The sequence below is a fragment of the Ranitomeya imitator genome, chromosome 3 (genome assembly GCF_032444005.1).
Source record: "Ranitomeya imitator isolate aRanImi1 chromosome 3, aRanImi1.pri, whole genome shotgun sequence".
In the NCBI taxonomy this organism is placed as follows: domain Eukaryota; kingdom Metazoa; phylum Chordata; class Amphibia; order Anura; family Dendrobatidae; genus Ranitomeya; species Ranitomeya imitator.
The window spans coordinates 252,395,226-252,416,843 of record NC_091284.1 but is presented as its reverse complement, the minus strand read 5'-3'; the positions used below and the strand labels follow the sequence as shown (position 1 = coordinate 252,416,843).

General features: G+C 45.6%; 1 long non-coding RNA gene across 1 annotated transcript; it reads right to left on the bottom strand.

The window, feature by feature from the left end:
• Positions 1-301: 301 nt before the first annotated feature.
• On the bottom strand, positions 302-21,377 carry LOC138672033 (uncharacterized). The gene is made up of 3 exons (XR_011319541.1): positions 21,303-21,377; positions 2,576-2,673; positions 302-1,805 (listed from the first exon to the last, which is right to left on the bottom strand). It is a non-coding gene; the product is annotated as an uncharacterized lncRNA (long non-coding RNA).
• Between the last annotated feature and the right edge of the window lie 241 nt (positions 21,378-21,618).

The following is a 21,618-nucleotide window of genomic DNA, read 5'->3' as shown; positions in this document are numbered from 1 at the left end:
GAGAAAATGGCCAGTCCGAGGATTGTGATGCGATCCTTGGGCATACGGCAGTCTGACTGAATTGGTGACATCAGCGTAGAGCGGTGGGCTGGATTATGTGCAGGGGAAGAAGTGAATATACAGTAAGCATTTACACGCACTGGCTAGCAAAGCATATGGAAATGCCAAATGAATATTCACCCCTTCCCCTGCCCATAATCCAGCCCATCCCTCTGCGCCAGTGTCACCGATTCAGGTAGGCTGCCATATGTCCGAGGATCGCATCAAAATCCTCAGACTGGCCATCTGCTCTCCTGACCTGAACATGACAGCATGTATTTCTACGCAGCTGTGACAGTCACACTACCATAGGAGTCGCCTGAGCTGCCACTCTCAGGTCAAGAGCGCAGATGGCAAGTCCGAGGATTGCAATGCAATCCTCGGGCATATGACCATCTGACTGAATCACTAACATCGACAGAGGGGTGGGACTATATGTGGGGGAAAGGGTGAATATTCATTTGGCATTAACATATGTTTGACTAGCTGGCACGCGACTATAAATTTGCCAGGGCTTACAGGAACACAATGGGATAATGTACAGCAATAAAAGTTACATATCCTGAAAGGGCTCCCCAAGACTTATTTCAGGATACTATTAGTAGGGTGCACAAAAACGACCTAACATATTCGCTTTAAGATGCCCAAGGAAGCCTTCTTCTTTGGTTTAGTAAGCAGAAGTGAGGGTGTGGGCTCCAACTCTGCAGACTGTGAGAGTGGAAACGGTAACTTTTATACTTGATATTGAGTCCATGCAATGGTGGGAGCTATATATTTAGTGGCAATAATGTCATTAAATCGTTTCACACAAAGTCAGAAAGGAATCTTTACAAAAATTAATTTGGCTTCTAAAACCTGCATGTCGCGTCGCACAGGACATGATATGGCAGTGACCACTAGATGGCGCAGCGGCGCCTGGCAGATGAGTACGGAGCGAAGACCTGCCAGGAAGGAGGGTCGATGCTGCAGGCATGTAGCGCGATGCAGCCGGTGAGGAGAGCGCTGATGTCCAAAGTGCAACCCAGCCAGTGAGGAGAGCGCCGATGCCCGAGATCTGAACCGGGGAACAAGAGTGCACCCAACCAGAACCAACCCGCCTGAGACCTGCGGAGGTGCGCGACAGCTGAGAGGAAGAGACGTAACTAGCCAGGAGTCGGGAGCGGAGATACAAGACGATGAGGCGGAAAGCAATGTCAGGAACGAGCAGAGGATCAGAAGCCAGAGAGTACAGGCAGGTACAAAAAAAGATGAGAAGATAAATCAATATACCAAGCCGGGTCATGTACGTGGAAGCCAAGTATAAACAAAGATGTAGGACAGAGGCACAGGGAAAGTGTGCCAGACAGCAAACGGAGCAGAAGGGACCAGAGGATCACACGGATAAACCTAGGTCAGCTGCTCAAGCCGAGGGAATGGAACTATAACTGACACCAGGCTTAGGCAGAGACAGCACTAAATAGCCACCCCAGAACCATAGAGAGGCGGATAAAATTAACCCAGACCTGACCATGACGGGAAGGAAGCAAAACCCCGACCTGGATCATGACACTGCATTTTTATGGGCGTTTGCAACTATTTCCCAGTCTGTGATATAAAACATAAATAGGAACAGTTGTGAGTTAATGGGAGAAGATTAGTAAAGTTTCCCATTTCATAATAAAATAAACGCATTATTACAGCAAGTAGAATCATGCTTGAACAATTATATATCCAATTTTCGAATCAGGTCTTGTTAAATGAGCGATTACACATCTGATGTATATGAGCTGAAAAGAAAAAGAAGCAAATGTCAGTATCATACAATCTCTTATTCTCTCTCCTCAACATTAAAATTAAATTAAAAGAAAAAGCCGTGGAATTCTGGATATCATGGGATGGATAGGCATATTACTGATATTCAAATGATGAAAAACAGAAATAAAATTTTTTAAAATATCTCAATTTATTCAGTATAAAGTATGAGTGTCATATGAAGAAATACACGCACTTACACGCCTTGGCTGCTGTCAATGTTGTTAATTGTTGGCTGAGAAATGTATTACCATACCAAATTCACTTGGGCATGAAAATCATCAAGATCCACTGCAGGCAGCTCCATTTGCAATTTCCAACCAGGAATCGTTTTTCAAACTGACAGCGTCAGGCCACATGTTGCGCATGCTACTGTTAGCAGCCTGTGTAACCTAAATGTGATACCATTACCTGCAGCGTCTATGGTCTTGGCTTCCATCGAGTACATCTGAGTTGTCATTGGTCGGCAATTGCAGCTGCCTGCAGTGGATCATTATGATTTGGGTGCTAAGTACATTCAGTATGGTGAAACATTTATTTATGAGGCAACCATTAGTAACCTCATTGACAGCTTGTCAAGGTGTGAAAGTGCGTGGATTTCTGCATATGGTGCTCATAGTCGATATTGAATACCTCAAGATCTTTTGAAAAATTTATTTCCATTTTTTCCATAATTATACACATTTTCTTTCTTGTTGCAATTTCAGTTTTGAAGAATGTAAATATTAATGTAATGCAACCTCACCTGAAAACCTTTGGTAACAGCTGGAAAAGACAACACACAGAGCCATGCATAAAAATAGTATCCAACGGAGAATGTCCCAGGCTATGTAGTTCTCATACCTGTAAATAACCAAATATGGTAATTAGTGACATCAAACAGGGGGAGGCTACCTTGTATGTACCTATACTTCCAATGTTTTAAAAGGGTTAATAACCTAATTAATAGCATGCCATGGTGGGTAAATGTGTGTATTTATGCACATGGGGCTCATACTTGATACTGAATAAATTGTGACTTTTGAAAATTTTGTTTCCATTTTTCATCATTTGCATATAAAACCATTTCTATTGATCCTGTGATTTTCACAATTCCACAACTTCTCCTTCTTTGTGTTGTAACTTCTATGTTGAGCAGTATATACAGTATAGTTCAAGTATAAACCAATTCAATGATAACCGGTGACATCTCCAACTAAAGTTATTCATTTTTTTACTTTTTCTTTTTTATCTGGTGCAGAACTCGTGACTTCATCCAGCACGACCTATTTCTGTAGAATGGAACACAACATCGCTTCTAAAGCATCCTCCCGACTTTTCCCCAACTTCTACATTGCACTGAAGAAAAAATGTGCCAGGGTCCTGCCCTACACAGTGATAGTACTTCCCTTTTATTTCCTCCCATGGTAATAGTGCAGCGCCCCAGAGATCTGGTTGTTGCAGTAACGTCGCTCTGCCACTAAGGGGAGTGATGGTACGTCTGACTGCACTAAAGGAGTTCTACTGACCAGGTATCACCAGCACACACTACACTTCACACTCCGGCCACTAGGGGGAGTAAAAGGCTTTATTTATTGGGCCACTCCTCACGTTGGTAAAACTCGGGGTTGGACAGGAAGTTAGTCAGAACGAAGCCTGGGAGAGCTCCAGGGAGGACCTGTCAGAACTGGGAAATCTGGCAGGTACCTAGCGAAAGGACAGATTGTTACGGAACTGCGCCTGCACTACCTTGCGGCGGTATCCTAAGAAAGAGACACGAAGCGAAGGATATTGTGGAACAGTGAGAAACGAGATCAACACAAAGGAGATCAGGTAGGAGTTGTGCCCCGAGAACGGCAACATCCTACTGAGGCGCATAGCCGGTGGCCGGAGCACCGAGGAAGTAACAGTCTCCACGCATTACTTCAAACAGCGGCAGGTCAGTTAATTACAGGTTGGCTGTCTACCATACAACACCTAAGAAGGACATAGGAAACAATCGTGGGAGAGGGGCGACACTAGGGTTCCAGAATAACTCCAGGCCTACCTGTCATAAAGGTACATCCTAGCCATAATATACCTGGGGGACGGAGAAGAGAAAGATCTAGAAAGAACGAGAACAGAAGTTGTGAGGACTATCCTGAATGCTCAGCAGGGAAGCACTACAAAACACAGGCGCTAGTGGGTAGACACTGATTTCCACCTGCAAAGGGAACTCTGGAAGTGCCTTCGGACCGGCCGGTCTCAGACAGCCCTGTTGACAGTGCCCTGGATTGAGGATCCTGAAACCTTCAGTAAAAGGTAAAGAAACTGAACCCTGTGTCCTCGTTATTCCTCGCACTATGCACCATCACCCTTTATTGGACGCCCCTTAGCAGGGTCACGGACCGGGTCCAGCCACCCTGACATCCCCAGAACTGAGCCAGCAGAGGACCGGTACCGAGTAGCCCGTGGCCCTGCGTCTGGGGGCGATCCAACTGTATCTCTAAAAATAAAATATCTTGCATGAAAGTTGTCAACACTTTTTTCCCTCCTCATAGCAGAAATGTGCCCTTCTGGCGCTGTAGAGCAGGGGTGGGAAATCTTTTTTTTTGCCAAAGGCCAATGCAATATTTATACCATCCTATGGGGGGCCATACAAATTGCGCACTAGCTCTGCTCACAAAATACGTCCTGACACTGGCACTGGTGTCAGAATGTCATCTTTCATTGCACCCGCCTCAGTGCTCAGTAGTGAACACTGCGTGTCTGGGCTCACAGAGCAAGAAGAAATTAATGGGCCAGCAGCTGTCAAAATGCAGCTGTCGGCCCAATCACTGCGGTACCCGGAAATCTGCCCAGGGACAGATAAAAGGTCATTGAGGGCCATAAATGGCCCACGGCCCTGAGGTTCCCCACCACTGCTGTAGTATTAATATAAATGTCTCCAATTGTGGCCCTGGTATAATAGTAAAATTCCTCTTTATGCTCCAGTGCAGTACTAATCTTTGCGGTGAAACACAATAGTAATGCCACTAGTGGCAACCATATAGCTGTAACATTGTCCCCCATCCACTTGTTATGCCTAGATACAACTGTAACATGATAAATTGTGGCCCCTTAAGTTAATAATAATGTGTGAGGCCGCAAGTGGGACATTGGTAACCCCTTCCTGCAGTTCCTTACCTTCCATATTTTCGCCTCCATGCCACGCCAGATTGATGCAGTAATTGATGCAAAAGGAGCCCCGACCAAGTATTGAGTGCATTTACTGAACATACATTTCAGTAGGCCAACATTTCGGATTTTAACCCCTTAGTGACGGAGCCAAATTTTTAAAATCTGACCAGTGTCACTTTATGTAGTGATAACTCTGGAACGCCTCAACAAATCCCAGTGACTTTGAGACTGTATTTTCGTGATACATTATACTTTATGATAATGATAAATTTAGGTTGATATGTTTTGCGTTTATTTATAAAAAATATCAGAAATTTGAGAAAAATTTTAAGAAATTAGCAATTTTCAAACTTTGAATGATTATCCCTTTAATCCAGATAGTTATACCACAGCAAAACATTAATAAATAACATTTCCAACATGTCGGCTTTACATAAGCACCATTTGTAAAATGCCATTTTATTTTGTTAGCATTTTAGGAGATTTTATAATGTAGCAGTCATTTTTCATTTTTTTCAAAGAAATTTACAATTTTTTTTTTAGGGACTTATCCAGGTTTGAAGTGCTTTTAGGGGTCCCATATATTGGGAAAACCTCAAAAGTTAAACCATTTTAAAAACAGCACCCCCTGACACATTGAAAACTGCTGTCAGGTATTTTATTAACCCTTCAGGTGCTTTTCAGAAATTAATGCAAAGTGGCATGACAGAAATGAAAATGTGTATTTTTACCACCTACCGTATTTTCCGGCGTATAAGATGACTTTTTGACCACTAAAAATTGTCCCAAAAGTCGGGGGTCGTCTTATACGCCGGGTACGGCGTGTGCAGGGAGCGATCCTGGATGTCGGCGTGTGGTTCCCAGGGTCTGGATGAGAGGAGACTCTCCTTCAGGCCCTGGGATCCATATTCATGTAAAAAATAAAGAATAAAAATAAAAAACATGGATGTACTCACTCTCGGACGGCCACTGGCTCACAGTGCTGCTAGCATCTGCCTCCGTTCCTAAGAATGCAGAGAGTGAAGGACCTTCGATGACGTCGCGGTCACCTGACCGCTCACGTGACCGCGACATCATCGAAGGTCATTCACTCTCTGCATTCTTAGGAACGGAGGCAGACGCTAGCAGCGCTGTGAGCCAGGGGCCGTCCGAGGGTGAGTATATCCATGTTTTTTATTTTTATTCTTTATTTTTTACATGAATATGGATTCCAGGGCCTGAAGGAGAGTCTCCTCTCCTCCAGACCCTGGGAACCACACGCCGTATAAGATGACTGGGCGTATAAGATGACCCCCGTCTTATACGGCGGGCATATCCCAAATTCCATATTTTATATGGAAAAGTTGGGGGTCGTCTTATACGCCCAGTTGTCTTATACACCAGAAAATACAGTAAATGCCTCTAACTTCTGAACAGGTTACAACAGCTGTCAGACTCTAAAGCCGCTATTTGGTCATTAACTGCCATGGCAAACATTAGGACCACAAAATCATGATCTCAGGGTGCCAATTGGGGAAGCCCCCACACTCTGTTAACCATTTATAATGATGTAGTCACTATTGACAGCAGCATCTGAGGGGTTAAACAGATTTGGACGGTGCAAACAACGATCGTGTCTGATGCAGCAAGTTGTCAGCAATAGTGTACAGCCGACAACTGCTGGATTCTCACCTGTATGGGGAGGCTATTCTCTCATATCTCAGGTCAGTTAAAAGAAGTATTGGCGGTCATTAAGGAATTAAAATCCTTTTTCAAGCTGGTGTTATAACGTATTGTAATTTACTAAGGCTACGTTCAGACTAGCGTTGTGCTAGTGTGCGTCGGGTTAGCGTCGGGCGACGCAGCGGCGACGCACGCGTCATGCGCCCCTATGTTTAACATGGAGGACGCATGCGTTTTTGTTTGTTGCGTTGTGCGACGCATGCGTCTTTTTTGCCGCAAGCGTCGGACCAAGAAAACGCAACAAGTTGCATTTTTCTTGCGTCCGATTTTCAGCAAAAAACGACGAACGCGTCGCAAAACGCAGCGTTTTTGCATGCGTTTTGCCGTGTTTTTGCGTGCGTTGTGCGTTGCGTCGCCGATGCAGCAGCGCACAACGCTAGTCTGAACGTAGCCTAAGATAATGACTTCTGGGTTTTCATTGGCTGTAAGCCATAATCATCAACATTAACAGAAATAAACAATTGAAATACTGTAGATCACTCTGTTTGTAATGACTCTATATAATACAGTGCCTTCAACCTTTTCCCACATATCATGCTTCAAACATAAATATACCACATGTAAATTTTTGGTGAAGAATCAACAACAAGTGGAACATAATTGTGAAGTTGAACAAAATTTATTGGTTATTTTACATTTTTGTGGTAATTCAAAAACTGAAAAGTGGGGCGTGCAATATTATTAGGCCCCTTTAACTTAATACTTTGTTGCGCCACCTTTTGCTGCGATTACAGCTGCAAGTCGCTTGGGGTATGTCTCTATCAGTTTTGTACATCAACAGACTGATGTTCTTGCCCACTCTTCCTTGGCAAATAGCTCGAGCTCAATGATGTTTGATGGAGATCGTTTGTGAACAGCAGTTTTCAGCTCTTTCCACAGATTCTCGATTGGATTGAGGTCTGGACTTTGACTTGGCCATTCTAACACATGCATACGTTTAATTGTGAACCATTCCATTGTAGATTTTGCTTTATGTTTGGGATCATTTTCTTGTTGGAAGACAAATCTCCGTCCCAGTCTCAGGTCTTTTGCAGACTCCAACAGGATTTCTTCAAGAATGGTCCTGTATTTGGCTCCATCCATCCTCCCATCAATTTTAACCATTTTCTCTGTCCATGCTGAACAAAAGCAGGCCCAAACCATGATGCTGCCACCACCATGTTTGACAGTGGGGATGGTGTGTTCAGGGTGATGTCTTTGCGCCAAACATATCGTTTGGCATTGTTGCCAAAAAGTTTGATTTTGGTTTCATCTGACCAGAGCACCTTCTTCCACATGTTTGGTGTGTCTCCCAGTTGGCTTGTTGCAAACTTTAAACAATGCTTTTTATGGATATCTTTGAGAAATGGCTTTCTTCTTGCCACTCTTCCATAAAGGCCAGATTTGTGCAGTGTACAACTGATTGTTGTCCTATGGACAGACTGTCCCACCTCAGCTGTAGATCTCTGCAGTTCATCCAGAGTGATCATGGGCCTCTTGGCTGCATCTCTGATCAGTCTTCTCCTTGTTTGAGATGAAAGTTTAGAGGGACGGCCGGGTCTTGGTAGATTTTCAGTGGTATGATACTTCTTCCATTTCAATACGATCGCTTGCACAGTGCTCCTTGGGATGTTTAACGTTTTGGAAATCATTTTGTAGCCAAATCCGACTTTAAACTTCTCCACAACAGTATCACAGACCTGCCTGTTGTGTTCCTTGGTCTTCATGATGCTCTCTGTGCTTCAAACAGAACCCTCCATGACTCTGTCGGCCCAAATATGAAAAAATTATAGCTCTCAAAATATGGTGATGCATAAACTAGTTTTCACAATAAAAAGCGTATTTTAGTGTGTGACAGCTGTCAAACATAAAAATCCGCTATAAATCTGGAACCACTGTAATCGCACCGACCCAAAGAATAAAGTCGCCCAATCACTTATACTGCATGAGGAATGGCGTAAAAAATAAATAAAACCAATTCTTCACTTGTTGATTTTTTAAAATTCTGTCTCCCAAAAATCGCAGTAAGCTTCGGCACACATTTATCCTGCACTCTGTGCTGAGCGCTTACACCGGTGTTTCTGTGTATGGCTATGTGCACAAGTTGTGGATTTTGCTGCCGTTCCGCAGCGGATTCGCCGCAATTTTCCATGCGGTTTACAGTACCATGTAAACCTACGGAACACCAAATCCGCTGTGCATCATGCTGCGAAAAATACTGCGTGGAAGCGCTGCGTTGTATTTTCCGCAGCATGTCAATTCTTTGTGCGGATTCCGCAGCGGTTTACACCTGCTCCACAATAGGAATTTGCCGGTGTTAAACCGCAGGTGGTATCCACACAAAACCTGCAGTAATTCAGCGGTATATCCACAGGTAAAACGCACTGCGTTTTACCTGCGGATTTTACAAAAAAGGTGCGGAAAAATCCGCACCGTATTCCGCAACGTGTGCACATAGCCTAATTCTCTGAAATATGTGATTCAGACAGAACACCCGGTGGAAGATGTCCTATAATGAGGAAGATGAAGGTATTGTGGATGCCATAAGAGCTGTGATCCAGCGGTGTCTGTCTTTTTAGGATTGCAAAAAAGTGCTGTCGGCCACAGTTTTGTGCACTTCTGAAAAGGACACCGCTGAGCAGAGGCCAGACGGTGTCCTGAGTAAATCTGCTGCCTCTTTATAGTGAATGGATCCATCGGGGGTTTTATCTGTCACATCACTCAGAGATTTAGATGGAAACCCCAAAGTAAGTGCTCAGCGTAGAGCGCTGGATAAATGTGATCTCTAACGTTATGTAAAATGTTCGCAATAAAAACTTCAACTAAATCCACAAAAAAAGCAAGCCCTCACTCAGGTCCGTAATCTGTTAATGGAAATATAGGGGGCTTCCATGTTACTGGTAGCACAAAGGCTCCAGAAAAGCTAGATGGCTTCACGCTCCCCAAAAGAAATTCAGAAAATTCTGTGCTCCTAAATCCAAATGCCCCCTCCCTTCTGAACCCCAGTGTGCCTAAACCCCATATAGCACACACATGTTTGACTTTTCTGTAGTGATGAGAGCCCGTCTAATTTACAGGTGCTTATCTCCAGAAGCAGGAGCTGGGCCAGAGGCGTAACTAAGGTTTTGGTTCGGGGGGGGGGGGGAGCTTCTGAGTGGGCCCCTAACCAGGTAAGCTTGATTATAACTGGATTACGCACCCTAAGGCTGCCGTCACACTAGCAGTATTTGGTCAGTATTTTACATCAATATTTGTAAGCCAAAACTAGGAGTGGAACAATCAGAGGAAAAGTATAATAGAAACGTGTGCACCACTTCTGCATTTATCACCCACTCCTGGTTTTGGCTTACAAATACTGATGTAAAATACTGACCAAATACTGCTAGTGTGACGGCAGCCTAATAGTGGAGGAGAACCTCAGCAGATGACATTATTACTGAAGATAATCTCTATTTAAAGACCAGCATGGATATTACCGCCATATGGTCAGTGGTAGATACCAGTCCTACAGAACATAAGAGATCACAGCACAGTTACAGATAGTGACTTGCCGCTGACGATCTTTCTGATGGAATCGTTCACTTTTCCCATCTTTTCCATCTGGCCCAGACCGACACAACTTCTTCCAGCCAGGACTCATCTGCAGAGAATACAACAAAGACACATTTCACGTCTCATATTCCAGCCCCATCACCATCTATTCCCAACCTGCACAAACTCCTCATCCTGCTGATACCCCAGTACTGAGCCGCTGCTGCCGTATGTGTCCCTATTACTGCACCTGATACCCTGATACTGAGCCGCTGCTGCCGTATGTGTCCCTATTACTGCACCTGATACCCCAATACACAGCCGCTGCTGCCGTATGTGTCCCTATTACTGCACCCGATACCCCAATACTAAGCCTCTGCCGTATGTGTCCCTATTACTGCACCTGATATCCCAATACTGAGCTGCTGCTGCCATATGTGTCTCTATTACTGCACCTGATACCCCAATACTGAGCCACTGCTGCCGTATGTGTCCTTATTACTGCACCTGATACCCCAATACTGATCCGCTGCTGCCGTATGTGTCCCCATTACTGCACCTGATATCCCAATACTGAGCCACTGCTGCTGTATGTGTCCCTATTACTGCACCTGATACTCCAATACTGAGCCGCTGCTGCCGTATGTGTCCTCATTACTGCACCTGATACCCCAATACTGAGCCGCTGCTGCCTTATGTGTCCCTATTACTCCACCTGCTGTGTGATTCTCTGTGCCTTCTAAATTCTAACGCAACCATCTATAATATAGTAATGCCAGGTGCAAGTGCCCTAGAAAACAGTGCCCATATTTTGCCCCCTAGAAAGTAATAATGCCCTGTGTGCCCCTTTGAAAGTCACAGTAACATGATTTCCCCTATAACAATAAGTGCCCACTTTACATTTAATAATGTCCCGAGTCTCCCCCCTGTACAGATCTCCTATACACAGTATGATGCTCTCTTATACACAGTATAATGTCCCTCACTGTATAGTACCACCCACACAGTATACTGACCCCTTAGTAGCCTCCAAACTGTTTGATGGCTCCAATACAGTATAATACCCCTCACTGTAATCCCCACACTGTACGGTGGCCTACTCACTGTAATCTCCACACTGTATGATGGCCCCTTAGATAGTCCTAAATGTAGTATAATGCACTCCCCATAAGCCTCCGTATAGTATTATGCACTCCTACTATATATTGTATAATACACCTCCCATAGGCAGACTCTATACTGTATAATGCATCCCCCATAGGCAGAGTGTATAGCACAAGGCAGCACCCATAGGCAGATCCTGTAGTATAAAACAGCACCCCTATAGGCAGACCCTGTAATGTAAGGCAGCACCCCTATAGGCAGACCCTGTAATATAAGGCAGCACCCCATAGGCAGACCATGTAATATAAGGCAGCACCCCTATAAGCAGACCCTGTAGTATAAGACAGTACCCCTATAGGCAGACCCTGTAGTATAAGACAGTACCTGTATAGGCAGACCCTGTAATATAAGGCAGCACCTTTATAGGCAGAACCTGTAGTATAAGGCAGCACCCCTATAGGCAGATCCTGTAATATAAGGCAGCACCCTTATAGGCAGATCCTGTAATATAAGGAAGCACCCCTATAGGCAGACCCTGTAATATAAGACAGTACCCCATAGGCAGACTCTGTAGTATAATGCAGCACCCCATAGGCAGATCCTGTAGTATAAAACAGCACCCCTATAGGCAGACCCTGTAATGTAAGGCAGCACCCCTATAGGCAGACCCTGTAATATAAGGCAGCACCCCATAGGCAGACCATGTAATATAAGGCAGCACCCATATAAGCAGACCCTGTAGTATAAGACAGTACCCCTATAGGCAGACCCTGTAGTATAAGGCAGCACCCCTATAGGCAGACCCTGTAGTATAAGACAGTACCTGTATAGGCAGACCCTGTAATATAAGGCAGCACCTTTATAGGCAGAACCTGTAGTATAAGGCAGCACCCCTATAGGCAGATCCTGTAATATAAGGCAGCACCCTTATAGGCAGATCCTGTAATATAAGGAAGCACCCCTATAGGCAGACCCTGTAATATAAGACAGTACCCCATAGGCAGATCCTGTAGTATAAAGCAGCCCCTTATAGGCAGATCCTGTAGTATAAGGCAGCACACCTATAGGCAGACCCTGTAATATAAGGCAGCCCCCTATAGGCAGATCCTGTAGTATAAGGCAGCCGCCTATAGGCAGATCCTGTAGTATAAGGCAGCCCCCCTATAGACAGATCCTGTAATATAATGCAGCCCCCCTATAGGCAGATCCTGTAGTATAAGGCAGCACCTGTAAAAAGCAAATACATAAATACTCACCTCTCTTCCTCTGCAGCTCTGGGCGCCCGCTCATCTCCTGACAGCGGGCGCCGGCTAGTGATGTCATCGTGACCCCTGTCAGTGTCGGTGACGTCAGATGCTGACAGAGGAATGATGGGAGAAGGAGCCTTCTATCAATGCGATCAGCTGTATTGGCTAAATGCCGCTACAGCTGATCTTCCTATGATGGCAGGGGGCCCACTGCTGGCACAGGGCCCCCCGCCTGCTCAGGAGCCCCATAGCGTCAGAGCAGGGAGATCGATTCTCCCTGCTCTGCTGCAGAATGTACCTGTATCGGTGTGCGCAGTTACAGCAGCGTAGCTCCGGGTGGGCCCCCTCTGAGCTCCGGCCCGGGGCGCTTGCACCCTCTGCCCTCCTGGTAGCTACGCCACTGAGCTGGGAATGATGTAGTGGTCACTACAACGGTAGTTTGCAATTTTCACTCAGCAACATCCACTGCTGCTTGCTTCTGGAAAACACTCATTGAGATAAAATTGTCACTACATCTGTGGATAAATTCCTAAAAGGTTATAATTTCCAAAATGATATCACTTGTGGGGTGTTTAAATTGATTAGGTATAGCAGGGCTCTCCAAACGTGATATGGCATCCGCTAATTATTCCAGTAAATCTTACATTTAAAAAGTCAAATGGCGCTCCTTTCCTTCCAAGCTCTTCCGTGTGCCCAAACAGTAGTATTCCCCCACATATCTCATGTCGGTGTACTCAGGAGAAATTGCACAACAAATTGTATGGAGCAATTTCTCTAGTTATGGAGCGCCCCCAGACACAGGGCCATGAGTTCTCGGTACCGGGCCTCTCTGGTTCGGTTCTGAGGCTGTCACGGTGGCTAGACCCGGTCCGCGACCCTGCTAAGGGGCGTCCAATAAAGGTGGTGCAGTCTGTCAGGGGTTCGTGACGCCACCTGTGGTGTTCGGTCAGGGTGACCGACGCTGCTGTGGGGTCCGCTGGGGTGATGGAATGGCAGCTGGATGGTTTACCTTCCCACAGGTGAAGTATGTCCCCAGGGCTTCCCAGTAAGGTAGATGGTGATGGTGTGAGGTGCAGTCAATAACAAGGACACAAGGTTGCAGTCTCTTTACCTCTTTACGGAAGACTTCAGGATCCTCAATCCAGAGCATGTTTAACAGGGCTATCTGAGACCGGCCGGTCCGATGGGCACTTCCAGAGTTTCCTTCGCAGATGGAAATCGTTGCCTACCACTAGCGCCTGTGTGTTGTAGTCCTACCCTGCTGAGCATTCGGAATAGTCCTCACAACTGTTGTTCTCGTTCGTCGTTCTCTACAGCTGTCTCTCTCTTTAGTTCCAGATGTTGCTAGTTTCTCGTCCCCCAGATATGTTATGGCTAGGACGCACCCGTATGACGGGAAGGCCTTGAGGTCTTCCGGGACCCTAGAGACGCCCCTCTCCCACTGTTGCCCCCTATGTCTTCGTAGGAAATTTAAGGTAGACAGCCAACCTATAATTAACTGTCCTGCGGAGTTCGAAGTAAGGCCTAGAGTCAGTTACTCCCGCAGTGTTCCGGCCACCGGCTACGCGCCTCAGTAGGATGTTGCCTCGGTCTCACGGCACGACTCCTACTGGTACTCCTTTGTGCTTGATCTCGTTTACACTGTTCCACAATATCCTTCCCTTCATGTCTCTTTCTTAGGATACAGCCGCAAGGTAGTGCAGGCGCGGTTCCGTTACGTTCTGTTCTGTTCGCTAGGCACCTGCCAGGTTCCCACGCCTGACAGGGACCCTCCTGTGTCTTCTCCCTGCAACACCCCCTGCCACGGGATGTTACCTGAATCCAACCCAGTCAGCTTCTCACTAACTTCCTCCCCAACCCCTAGTTTTACCAGTGTGAGGAGTGGCCCAATAAATAAAGCCTTTTTCTCCCCCTAGTGGCCGGAGTGTGAAGTGTAAAGTGTTCTGGTGATACCTGGTCAGAAGAACTCCTTTAGTGCCATCAGACGTACCATCACTCCCCTTAGTGGCAGAGCGTCATACTGCAACGACCAGTTCTCTGGGGCGCTGCACTCCCCCCCGGTTAAATCCAGTACTCCTGGACTGGGAAGAAGAACAACAATACATTGCAGCAAAAGACATACAAAATTTTTGAAATGCTAAAACAAGTAAATGGAACAATGCTTCCCTTTATGGGAGGTGAGGACACTTGATCGTTACAAACAAAATTAAATATTTTTTAAATAACAGGTTGACTATAAATAACTCTCAGTACCTAGCCGGGTATTCTACCAAGTGCAAACTCTGAACAATAAGTTAACTTTTCCTTTAAGGGCGAATACGCTGAACCCACTAAAGGCCTACCATAAAATACTATATAAATAACTCAACTTTCCTTTCCGTTCTAGCTTTCCCAATGCAGGACCGCCTAGCTCCTTGGCTGGGCCTACTGTCATTGTACCGACCATCATTCTACAGTTCTCAGGAGGACTCTCTCTCTAACCCCTACGGGTTCACTTCAAGCTTTCCTGTCCTCAATCTTTATTAACATTATCAAACTTTATTAACTTTCAACATTATTAACGTTTTGACCTTTTCTAAGGCAACATGTCGACATTCCCTTTAAGAGGGAACCAAGTCTCTAGAAAATAATGCAGATTCTCTCTGTCTGCAAGTCCACTGAAAGCAAGACCTTCTGCGTCATGTCCAGAACCATTATCTTCGCAAAGTCTTCTTTCGCTTGTAAAACCAGTAGGGAGCAACTTTAAGAAGGTGCAAACTATGTACAAAACAGTTCTGAATCATTCACCGTCCATGATCCGCAGTCTTTGGAAACAATGATGAACTTGTGCAAAAATAGAAAAAGAACTATAAACAATAGGGATCCCGGGTAAACAAAGGGACCCCTTTTAGGAATAACCCTGGACGGGTTTTAAGCAGCAGCAAGAAACAGTTAACTATTTACATATTCAGATCTCCGAGGTTAATTTCCTTGGCGTTAGTGGTCGTGACAACTCCACCGGCAGCAGTGGGCGGGGCCACTCCGCCGGGTACTCGTGGGCACTCGGTGTGGTCACAGGAGATCCCGGGCTCCAGTCAGGGGTCTGTGTGGCAATTGTCCTGGACCTCGCAGCAACCGAGGTGCTAACCACTCCTGAGGTCGAGCTCTCTGCCACCGCCGTAGTAGCAGTGTCCACAGTGCAAGTGGTGGTTTTCACAATGGTGCAAGTAGGGGTCACCACCGTGGTCTTGGTGATGGTCGTGGTCCGGTCACAAGGGGGCACCCTCGCTATGGGGGATGGCTTCTCTGCCGCTTTGACTGGTGCTGTCATGGGGACTGGTCGCTTGAGCACATTCAGGGCGAACCACCCCCTCTCCCCAAAATGTCAGGTGTAGGTGACTTCGTCCCCCTTGTATAGATCCCGGTCCGGGTGGCCTTCCTTGAGATGGGACTCCACATCCCTCTGGTTTACGAAAACCTCGCAATATAGATCCGGCTCCTTAATGAAGACCCATCCCCCACGGAGCTTGAAGTCCACAACGGTGCCCTGCCTGCGCGGGGCCTGGTGGGTGGTGCGGTCCTTGCGGGCCCGATCCTTCACCTCGAGGTCCCACCGGTAGTGGGCTTCTCACTGGGCCTGGTGCTGTTTCTCCTGCTCCTCCCACTTCTGCTCCAGCTGGGACTGGTACTCTTCCCAGCTAAGGGCCTCCACCATCTCCCCTTCTCGTGTCTTCACCCCGGGGAACCCCATAATATTCGACCCAGCGACAGGTGGTGCGCTCAGCGTAGACCGCGCCTGGCATGACGGTCGGCGAGATCGGGGCCTTGTAGAAATGCTCCATGCCGGTGGCTCGGTCCCAATGTGGAAGAGGCTTGCGAGCATGGGGCCCGGGGAAAAGGCGCCGCGGCCGGGCCTATCAACAAGTCTTCCGCTGGCAGGGTGGGGTCGGCGGACTCACCGGTCGGTGCGGCTTCCTCCGTTGCAGCCGACTCCAAGGATGGTACAAGATCCGGGGTCGGGAGTTCCTCTGCGAGTACCTCCTGGCACGAGGCCTCGGTCTCAAGCCTCCACTGGAGAAGCTGCTCCATAAGGCCCTCCATCTCACCCTCCAGGAGACCGGTCCCGGATGTGATGCTCTGGCTGTTGCACTCGTCTGGGTAGCTGGGGGAACCCTCCGCTTCAACCCTGCCGTCTGGGTCTGAGCGGCCGGCCATGGCATCCTCCACGTCGGTCGCCTCCTGGTCTCTTTCCCGCTCTCTTCTTCGTGGGCTGTTTCATTTCTTGTTCCTCCGCCCCCCATTGAGGATCAGGAGGCGGATCTCAGCTGCTGACGGACACGTCCTCAAGGTACAGAAATATTTAGACCGGGCAGCCATTATCTTTCACGCTCTTCAGCTCGCTCATGCCCACTTCCACGCACTTATTCTTCTCTTGCGCTCCTCGTGGCGCTATAATGGCGGCAGTTTTGGCGGGAATCTTGCAGCAGATAGCAATACACAGTCTTTGCAATAAATCACAGTCCAACACGTTTCAATCACAGTTCCAAGGCACACATGACCTGCTTCTCAGGTTTAAGTAGGATCTTGTTCGTGACGCCAAGTTGGAGCGCCCCCAGACACAGGGCCACGAGTTCTCGGTACCGGGCCTCTCTGGTTCGGTTCTAGACCCGGTCCGCGACCCTGCTAAGGGGCGTCCAATAAAGGTGGTGCAGTCTGTCAGGGGTTCGTGATGCCACCTGTGGTGTTCGGTCAGGGTGACCGACGCTGCTGTGGGGTCCGCCTGGGTGATGGAATGGCAGCTGGATGGTATAACTTCCCACAGGTGAAGTATGTCCCCAGGGCTTCCCAGTAAGGTAGATGGTGATGGTGTGAGGTGCAGTCAATAATGAGGACACAAGGTTGCAGTCTCTTTACCTCTTTACTGAAGACTTCAGGATCCTCAATCCAGAGCACGTTTAACAGGGCTATCCTGAGACCGGCCGGTCCAATGGGCACTTCCAGAGTTTCCTTCGCAGATGGAAATCGTTGCCTACCACTAGTGCCTGTTTGTTGTAGTCCTACCCTGCTGAGCATTCGGAATAGTCCTCACAACTGCTGTTCTCGTTCGTCGTTCTCTACAGCTCTCTCTCTCTTTAGTTCCAGATGTTGCTAGTTTCTCGTCCCCCAGATATGTTATGGCTAGGACGCACCCGTATGACGGGAAGGCCTGGAGGTCTTCCGGGACCCTAGAGACGCCCCTCTCCCACTGTTGCCCCCATGTCTTTGTAGGAAATTTAAGGTAGACAGCCAACCTATAATTAACTGTCCTGCGGAGTTCAAAGTAAGGCCTAGAGTCACTTACTCCCGCGGTGTTCCGGCCACCGGCTACGCGCCTCAGTAGGATGTTGCCTCGGTCTCACGGCACGACTCCTACTGGTACTCCTTTGTGCTTGATCTCATTTACACTGTTCCACAATATCCTTCCCTTCATGTCTCTTTCTCAGGATACCGCCACAAGGTAGTGCAGGCACGGTTCCGTTACATTCTGTTCTGTTCGCTAGGCACCTGCCAGGTTCCCACGCCTGACAGGGACCCCCCTGTGTCTTCTCCCTGCAACACCCCCTGCCACGGGATGTTGCCTGAATCCAACCCAGTCAGCTTCTCACTAACTTCCTCCACAACCCCTAGTTTTACCAGTGTGAGGAGTGGCCCAATAAATAAAGCCTTTTTCTCCCCCTAGTGGTCGGAGTGTGAAGTGTAAAGTGTTCTGGTGATACCTGGTCAGGAGAACTCCTTTAGTGCCATCAGACGTACCATCACTCCCCTTAGTGGCAGAGCGTCATACTGCAACGACCAGGTCTCTGGGACGCTGCAGTTACCCTTATGAAAATGTAAAATTTGTAGCTAAAAAAGATTTATCTGGGAAAAATGTGATTTTTTTCACGCTTAATGTTATAAACTTCTATGAAGCATCTGGGGGTTCAAGGTGCTCAATACACATCTAGATAACTTTCCTATGGGGTCTAGTTTCCAAAATGGTGTCAATTGTGAGGGGTTTTCCACTGTTTAGGCACATCAGGGGCTCTCCAGATGCAACATGGCGACTGCTAATTATGCTAGCAAATTTTAGATTCAAAAAGTCAAATGGTGCTCCTTCCCTTCCAAGCTCTGCCGTGTGCCCAAACAGTAGACTCCCCCCACATATGGAGTATCGGCATGCTCAGGAGAAATTGCACAACAAAATGTGTGGTCCATTTTGTCCTGTTACCCTTGCAGAAGTAAAAAAAAAATGTTGTGAAAAAAAAGTAAATGTTTATTTTTTTCTTCCACATTCCAAAAGTTCCTGTGAAGCACCTGAAGGGTTAGTAAACTTCTTGAATGTGGTTTTGAGTACCATGAGGTATGCAGTTTTAGAATGGTGTCAATTTGGGGTATTTTCTGTCATATAGGCCCCTTGGTCACTTCACATGTGACATAGTCCCTAAAAAAAGGTTTTGCAAATTTCGTTGTAAAAATGAGAAATTGCTGGTCAAATTTAACCCTTACAACTTAACAAAAAAAATATGTTTCCAAAAGTGTGCTGATGTAAAGTAGACATGTAGGAAATGTTATTTATTAACTATTTTGTCTGACATGACTCTCTGATTTAAGGGCATAAAAATTAAAAGTTTGAAAATTGCAAAATTTTCAAAATTTTTGCCAAATTTCTGTTTTTTTTTAACAAGTAAACGCAAGTCGTAGCAAATACATTTTACCACTATCATAAAGTATAATATGTCACGAGAAAACATTTTCAGAATCACCGGGATCCGTTGAAGCGTTCCAGAGTTATGACCTCATAAATTGACAGTGGTCAGAATTGTAAAAAATTGGCCTGCTCAGGAAGGTGAAAACAGGCTTTGGGGCGAAGGGGTTAAAAAAACTTGAAAAACTAGAATTGTTTTTGCATGGATGCATGATACATGGATCAGACACAGATGTTAAAAACAGTCATGCACACCAATATTTTGAGGCCCACAAAAGGCACAGAATTAAAAATCTAATTGCTGTATGTTAACGGGTAAAACGAGGAGAGGATTGGGTATACTGAATATTATCAAATATTATTGTGCAACTCATTTATGTTGTATCCTATCCTGGTCCGCTCTTAGAGTTTTTTTTTCAGGTGGATGGAAATAGAAAAATTGTGGTTGGCCCCGATTCACCCAAACTCATTCCTCTGGGCTACTATCTCCAATTAGCAAGACACCCCTATGTTTGGGACCAATCTCTTTTACATAGAAAATAAGGGAGACCTGTTCTAAAAAAAAATCCTATTAATGATGGAATGCTCCCTCATGACCTCCTTATTTAATCCTGCATTGCCCAATAATTTGGAAGGCAGCTTGACTAAACCATTGTCGATAAGCAACTTCTTTGCGTAGCAGATATAGTTGACACCCACTCTAGAGCCTTACTGCTCTCATTTACTGTTTTTCAAATTAGACACTCTATGTACTCACTTTTCTCCTCTGTTACAGTCTTGCATCCTAAGATTATGAAAGGCAGAAGTCTCCACCAAGGGTCTTATATCAGATATATACCAGATACTACAAAATCCTTCCCCTGCTGACCACCCAAAACATTGATATATGAATAAAATTTCATTGGAGGAATCTCTATCACCTACTGTCTGGCAAGAGATATGGATGAGAGCAGCCAGGACTTTTACATGCTTTGTTTATAAGGAAAATCAATTTAAGCTACGGTACTTATGTTTTGGTATCACACTGCTTCTCTATTGCATAAACTTAACCCTGCTACTTCCGATCAGTGTTGAATGTATGGTAGTGATGGTAGAGATCTACCCCATATGTTTTAGTCATGTACAAGTATTCAAAGATTTTGGGAAAAAGGTTAAAAGCTTATCTTTAAAGTTATGGACCTTCATATCCCCTTAGATCCTAAATGTTACCTACCCATTATCCCACCATTACAAATTGGCTGTAAATCTCACCAACTTCTACTTCATATTACTACAACGACAAGATGGTTAATAGCCTACAAGTGAAGGTTGGTAGAGACTCCATCAAACACTGAGTTACAGTCATGTATACAAGATATATGGAGTATGGACTATCTCATATCTTTATTAAATAACACACTCGAACATTTTGAGGTGGTTTGGAATCTTTGGGATATTTCTTGGGTTCAGAGAGAATATTACGGTAATTGATATAAACATAAAGGACAGTTTTCAGAGATTGTGTTGAACTAGATTCTGCATGTTTTCTCTTTTCTCCTCCCCTTCTGATTCAATGTCTTACCTTTGTATTTGTCTATTTGCAGTTCTATGGCGTGGACCCTTCAGTGTTAGGCCCACTCACTGCCGATGGTAGCTCTTAAGGAGATATTGGTACGGTATACATTGAATGATAATACCTTATGGCTTTTTTGAACAAGTTCAATAAATATCCCCAACATGGGGCTAAAAATGAAATCCAACACATTGCTGATAAACTTCTGTTTTTATTTTTTATTTACGTACGAGAAAACGAAAATGATATGTCAATTTGGCAAACCCCTTATTTAATACCAACCCAAAATGATGTCCAACAAAGCGCACTGTGACTCAGTCTACATCATTATAGTCATTGGTCCTATCAGCACATACTCCCAAATCCCATTTTTTCGAGGGTTCAGATGTAAGCCCAGATGGATCCACTGAACATAATGGCAAATACTATGTGAACCCAGCCTCAGACATGGAAGAAAATCAATAATTTCAGGTTTACGAATATTACTTTTACTTACTTGACTTCCAGTGTAAAGTTCTTATTCTGTGCATTGGTGAAATGAGCTTTCACATCAACTGGACTTACATATTTAGTTTCTGTAAAAACAATTCATATAAAATAAATTATCATTTCTATGTAAGCTTATTATTTCTATATTTTATTCACCGGAATTCTCTTGAACTATGTTAGAAGAAGTCCTTGAACTCGGTGGGACTGATATTGTAGATTGTACTGAACTGTCATCATGCATCCCCTCTGAAAGAAATAAAAATTGGCAGTTATTTTATTACATGTAGTGGAGAAACTTTTAGCTCCTAGGCTCTAATGCTAAA